The sequence below is a fragment of the Microtus pennsylvanicus genome, chromosome 16 (genome assembly GCF_037038515.1).
Source record: "Microtus pennsylvanicus isolate mMicPen1 chromosome 16, mMicPen1.hap1, whole genome shotgun sequence".
Lineage (NCBI taxonomy): Eukaryota > Metazoa > Chordata > Mammalia > Rodentia > Cricetidae > Microtus > Microtus pennsylvanicus.
The window spans coordinates 26964977-26971904 of NC_134594.1; the positions used below are offsets into that span (position 1 = coordinate 26964977).

General features: G+C 45.9%; 1 pseudogene; it reads right to left on the reverse strand.

The window, feature by feature from the left end:
- Positions 1–4509: 4509 nt before the first annotated feature.
- LOC142836420 (RNA exonuclease 1 homolog pseudogene) lies at positions 4510–6177 on the reverse strand (annotated as a pseudogene).
- Positions 6178–6928: the final 751 nt, after the last annotated feature.

Here is a 6928-nt window from a genome sequence, read left to right on the forward strand (position 1 = left end):
ATGAAGTTAAAGTCTTTCTGAAAGATGACTGAAAAGATGGCTCAGTGGATAAACATGTGTACTGACTGCTCTTGCAGAGAGCTGGGTTCGGTTCCCAGCACCTACCTCAGGTCATGTGCAGCTGCTTTACAACTGTAGTTCTGGGGATCTAATCCCTCTGGTACTTGAACTCACATACACAGATCCACACATATATACCTGATTTGAAAATAATAAAAATAACTCTTTAAAGCCTATCTAATCTGGGCATTTAAGAAACTAAGCCATTAACGGCAAACTGTACATCAGAGAAAATTCGCATTACTGAGTTTCTTGGGAGTTGTGCCAATTTAGTTTAACTTGTTCTATTTAAAATAGACAAAATTATTTTCAACTGAATACATGTCCTTTTCACTAAAAAATGGAAGGTATAATTGTCAGGAGTGATATGCCCTGAGGCAGATTCTGACAACAGTTTTATAGACTTTCAAGTTTGCTGTGTCCTATGCTTATAGTAACTCTGTTCTTCAAGACAAACTTAGGGACTCATTCATCTTAAGTTTGTTGAAGCCGCCCTTAGAACATATTACTCTGCCTGGGTTCACAGTCATCTGAATCTCCCTAGCTAACTAGAATGTATTTTGTAGTGATATTTCCTTTGGTTTGTTTGATGGTTGGTTTTGGTTTTTCAAGGCAAGGTTTCTCTGTAGCTTTGGAGCCTGTCCTGGAACTACCTCTTGTAGCCCAGGCTGACCTCGAACTCACAGAGATCTGCCTGTCTCTGCCTCTCAAGTGCTGGGATTAAGGACATGCTCCACCACCACCCAGCTTTTTTGAATTTTAATAAATAAAGCTTGCCTGAAGATCAAAGAGCAAAACAACCCCACTGGTCAGCCTTACAGACCAGGCGGTATCTCAGACAGTCTCATTCTGAGATTCCTAGAGACAGCATCGTCATTTCAGACTGAGGTAGACATAAGATCCATAAGTGACAGGCTATTTTGCTTTTCTGACCTTCAGGTTGAACCCCAATATCTATCTCTGGGTTTTTATTAATTGTGCTCTAGTATTTATTTTCATTTTACCTGCTTCACAACCAATGTTTCTGTATGTAAAAGTACAGTCTCAAATAAGTGATCTCACAGTATGTCATGCTATTATTGCTCGTGAAATCCAGAGATCTGATCCCAGTACCCATGTCGGGTAGCTCACAACCACCCTTCACTGACAGCTCCAGGGGAACCAACACCCTCTTTTGGCCTCGCTGGCACCTGTGTACTTATCCCCACACGTATACACATATTTTAACATAGTAAAAATAAATATTTAAAAATATAATATAAATAAGAACATACTTGTTAATCAGTACCAAATATTTTCTTGACGCTGGGTGTGGTGGCACACTCCTTCAATCCTAGCACTCTGGAACCAGAAGCAGGAGGGTCTCTGTGTGTTCTGGTCTAGTAAATTCCAGGCCAGCCAGGGATGCAAAATGAGACTCTTGTCTCAAGAAACACCTTTTTTTTTTTTCCAGGTGGTAGTGGCACACGCCTTCAATCCTAGCACTCAGGAGACAGAAGCAGACGGATCTCTGAGAGTTTGAAACCAACCTGGTCCAGGACAGCCAGGACTACACAGAGAAACCCTGTCTTGAAAAAACAAAACAACAGCAATAAAAAAAAATCTAAAACGCTTTTTTTCCCCAGCACATAATCGCATTCCTAGGCTTACACAGTTTGCAGTGCATTTGACACTAGATCTAAAACACGTGAATAATTCATTGTGTTATGACCTTACTATAAACCACAAGGCGACAGGAATTTTTGAGATGTCATTTTTTTACCACTTTGAACAGAGTCTCACTGTAGACTAGTCTGACTTTGAATCTACAGGAGAACTGCTCACCTCTTGACCGTTAGAGAATACAAGCATGAGCCACCACATTGGACTTCCATAGTCATCTACGGGACTGCCATTGAATATGCAGTCTGCCATCACCCAAAACAGCACAATGTGATTAAGATTATATTTAACCAAACAGTTGAAGATGAAGATTCTAAATCAGTTTCTCTCACCCAAAACTTTGTTGATACCATGTTGGGCTATGGAACAATATTTTCCTCTGCGCAGAGCTCAGGCACAATGCGTGTTTTCTGGAAATGAATTAAGGTTATGACTGTTACTGTATAAAATCTGTACTCTTGTCAGGTGTGGTGGTGGCACACGCCTTTAATCCCAACACTAGAGAGAAGCAGAGGGAAGTGGATTTCTGTGAGTTCGAAGTCAGCCTGGTCGACAGAGCAAATTCCAGGACAGTCTGGGCTACACAGTGAAATACTGTCTCAAAAATCAAAAACAAATCTGTACTCTTACAAGTGATAAGGATGGTCATTTTTTGTTTTGTTTTGTTGAGACAGGGTTTCTCTGTAGCTTTGGAGCCTGTCTGGAACTAGCTCTTGTAGACCAGGCTGGCCTCGAACTCACAGAGATCTGCCTGTCTCTGCCTCCCGAGTGCTGGGATTAAAGGCGTGCACCACTACTGCCCAGCAAGGATAGCCATTTTAATTCAAGACCCAAAGGCTATGCAATGTATTGCCTATAGGATGGTAAAGCCGGGCGGTGGTGGCGCACGCCTTTAATCCCAGCACTCGGGAGGCAGAGACAGGCGGATCTCTGTGAGTTCGAGACCAGCCTGGTCTACAAAGGGAGTTCCAGGACAGGCTCCAAAGCTACAGAGAAACCCTGTCTCGAAAAATCAAAAAAAAAAAAAAAAAAAGATTTTTCTGGTAAATTGCGAACAGCCAGAGGTTCTTGGTGCATATTTACTCGAGTCCCTTTCAGTGAGTGAGAGCATGTCAGTTTTTCCTCCTGTGAATTTCCTCTGTTTATGCTGCCCTGCGGTGAAGGCAGGCCTCTCTGCATAGGCAGATATGCTCGGCTTCCCTACAGCTTTAAATACTAAGTAAGCACCTTGTCTTTGTAAACTGGATCGGAAAGTATTGTTGTTTGCCATGCCGGGAACCTCGCCTGCTTCCCACCCACACCTCTAAGCCCCAACTCATAGTTAAAGTGTTGAAATATTAAAATCAGAATATTGTCAGTATGTCTGCAATGCCTATAATCCTATTCTCCTCTGCTAGAATAGCTTTAACTTGACTTCGAGTTTTGTTTTTCCAAACTTTTTTTTTTCCACATAAACCCTGACTAGATGGGTGATATGAGCTTATAATCCCAGTACTTGGGAATTGGCTACACAGAGAGCTGGTAGCCAACCCAGCTATGTAAGCCCTTTCTCAAAGAGCCAAAATATAAATAAATAAGTAAATAAATAAATAAGAGTTGAGGGATCAGCACCATGTTAACCAACTGTAGTAGCAGACAGTCTACCCAGACTATGCCCATCAGGTGACAAGGGTCCCAGATGTGAATGTTGTGGAGTATTTGAATAAGGATTAAGTTATAAGAGCTAGTTAGAAACAAGCCTAAGCTATTGGCCAAGCTTTCATAATAAGTCTCCGTGTTTGTGACCTACCTGGGAACTGACTAGCAGGACAGAGAAAGACTCGCTACATGTGAAGGCTCTGGGGTCTGAGAAGGGGGTGCCTTTGCTATACCAAGTCACAGAGGTCCAAGTGGGATTGGGAAAGCAAATTCTGGAAGCTAGAACACTGAAGCCTGGCCCCTCTAAAGTCCAAGAATCCAGATTCTGGGCTAGAACCTCCTGTCCTGACAGTCAGGTACACCCTAGCTTGGGTCTGACTCAAACCCTAAGTTGATCAATAATAAAGTTTAATCAAACACATGGGTACAAATTTTTATTTCAAAAAAAGAACTTTATTTGGTAACCAGATATAAGATTACAAACTAGAAAACACATAGATAAGAATTAGCAATCCCCCCCAAAAAAATATCATAAGTAGAAATAAAAGGTGTTTGGGTCCATTCTATTCTAGTGGAAATAATTCAATCAATTTTCAAACAAGTTCTTAAAATCATTCCCAAACCACTCGCATTTTATAATTGCTAAACAATGTATTTATGTAGTAGAAGAAGAAGAAGAAGAAGAAAGTTACTAATTCAATGCCAAGAGGAAAAAAAACTGAAAATTAAGAGGTTATTAGTGCTGCAGCAAATTTCATCAATATTCTCAAAGCATTGGGGACCTGACAAACTAGAAGTAGTGCCTTTCACTAAACAAAGTTAATCTTGAAGTCACAGTCAACAGTCCCGTCGATCCTTGCCGAACCAAAACAGTCTCACCCACGTCAGACAGGCTGTTTTCCTTGGTCAGCTCTGTCACAGAGCTCGGGAGCCAGCTGCAGGAGATCCTCCTCACTCCCTTGGTTGGGCACGACATGACTTAACTAAACTCATTCTGTTTTCACAACCGCAACAGGGCAAACAGTACCTGGCCTTGCACAAGGTAGCAGGTCACTCTGCAAGGCTTCAGGCTTGGACTAAGAGTTTAACAACTTTATATGGAGGCCATTCTTTGTCCCCACATCCCAATAATCAATTCACAAGAAGCCCTCAAGTCTCTGGGTGGGTCTGAGCTTCGTTCTCTGGGTGCAGCTCCCCTGCCAGTATTGTGGGTGTCTGTGTGGATCGGCTCATGAAAACCTTAACCTGCTGCAGTCTGCACTTCGGGCAACTGACCTGTTGCTGAGGAGTGCAGATCTTGGCATCGTCTTGCACCTTCCAGGTCACCAGCTGCATGCAGGCAATGGCATCCTCGATGGAGTTGTGTCCGCTGCTGTGGTTCTGGATATTCCGGTTAAGGTACTGGGCGACGAGGCTTCGCAAGGAACGCTTAAAGGGATATCCCCGGTGGTGTGGGAATAGCACGGACGTGTCCACCACGGTGTTGTGGATGAACTTCAAAGCCAGCAGATCACTCTCCAGGCTGTGTCCGATGAGGATGGTTTCGGTGCTGAAAAGGCTCAGGAGCACGGCCTGGACATCACGCAGTCTAACGTTGGTGTTCGCCAGGTCTGCCTCCGTCACTCCGGAAAATACGGTCATGTAATCCACGATCTCATTGTCAGGCTTGACAAAAGTGTCGTAAATCACACGTAAGTACGTGTCCACCACACTGACACGGGTGAGCTCCAGACCGTGCGTGGTGTAGCACATTTCACAGTCCAGGGCGTAGATTCCGGGGTGTGCCTCCCAGTCTTTCTTCGGGAAGGTCTTGGCAAAGCCCTGCAAGTTGTCCTTCCTGCCGTCCTGCACGTGTTGCTTGGCCACCACGCAGCCTTTGGAGCCAATGAGCGCGTTGCAGCACGAGTACTGCATCTCCCAGCCTCCGAGCACCCGGATGGAGTGGATGCGCCCCGAGTGGAACACGCAGGGATCTGAGCTTAGGCAGCCGCCAGAGGAAGACACAGGATACTCCACGTAACAGCGGCAGCAGGTCCTGTGTGTCGGATTCGAAAGCCCGTCTTCCGTGAAGAGCATTGCGGACCCGGGCTTCTCGGGATGTGCGAACGGGAAGCCATTCTCCTTACGCTCCTCCTCCGTGAGCAGATAGCTCTGCAGGCGCTTATACAGGGTGGCCTGGCTGAAAGCCGGCACGGCACTGGGGACCAGGCCCCTGAGTTTCTTCAGGGTGTGCAGGGCGTCATTCAGGTACCTGTTCTTGCTGGGACATTTGTCATAGACCATTTTCTCCTCGGACTGCGCCTTCTTCATGGCCTCCCGGTACGAAGAGGTGAACTTGAGACATTCCTCCTTGAACAGGCCCAAGTAGTGCTGACGCATGGCAGCCGGAACCGTGTCCTTCAACTCCTTGGTGAGGGTGAGCTTCTTCACTCCAAACAAAGAATCGCTGTAGGCCGCTTGCTGTAGTGTGACGACGTGGATGAGGAGAGGCGGCTGAGCTACGGCTCTTCTGCTGCTGCTAAAAGTCCCCTTAGCAGCTGTGGTGCTGTTGGCCAGGCTGGGGCTGGCCATGTGGATAAGCCTCCTCTTCTCTCTCACCGACGCTGAGGACGACCGTGACGACAGCGACGTCGACGTCTCTGGGCACAGCAGCTTCCTCCTAGCCTGCTGGGGTCGCCAGTGCGGCCACTCCCAAGGAGTTGAGAGCTGCGCTATAGGGCCAGGCCTCAGAAATGGCACCAGGACCAGGATGCGCTGGGAGCAGTGGGAACAACGCTTTGAGAGGTACTGGTAGTAATATATCAGAAAGTCCGGCATTGGATAGGGCATCCCTCTCCTGGTTTCAGGGTACCCTGCTGGGAACCAACTTTGGACTGTACCTTGACGGTTCATGCTTCTCTGGAGACGGAGCTCCGCAACAAGCGCCTTGGCTGCCAGAGTGCCTGTGAGAAGCAGGGGTCGCCAAAGCTCCTATATACTGGCGGTGGGCGGAAATGCCTCGCCACTAGCCCCAGGCATCCAATCACATTTGATCTACTAATCTCTAAACCAGCTTCCGGATTATTGGGCTCCTCCTACCAGGAAGGGTGTAGCTACTGAGCCATTGGAATTCCTGGTTCCAATTGGCCCTGTTTCATTTTTATTTCACTATATATCTTTGTAATTTCTTTTGAGAGCTTTATACATTGCATTTTGATTCTAATCACCACCACCACCCCAATTCCATTGGGAACCACTGTCTTACATATCCATAGCACTTTGTTTCCTCATTTTATTTTAAACCCATGAAGTCCAATTTCTGCAGCCCATATACTCTTGAGTGTGTGGTGGTCTCCTGAAGTTATAATTATATTTTGAGTGGGTGGGGGTATTTTCATGTTTCCTACCCTCCCCCCCACTTCCTTCCCTCTTCTCTCTCCCTCTTCCTTGTTTTCCCCTTCCCTCTCATCACCCACTCCCTGTATCTCTTCCATTTCTGAGACAGTCTTAATAATGCCTGATTGAATTTATGAGTTCTTGCCTCAACTTCCTGACTGTTGAGATAAGGGCGGGTTTTTTTTTGTTTGTT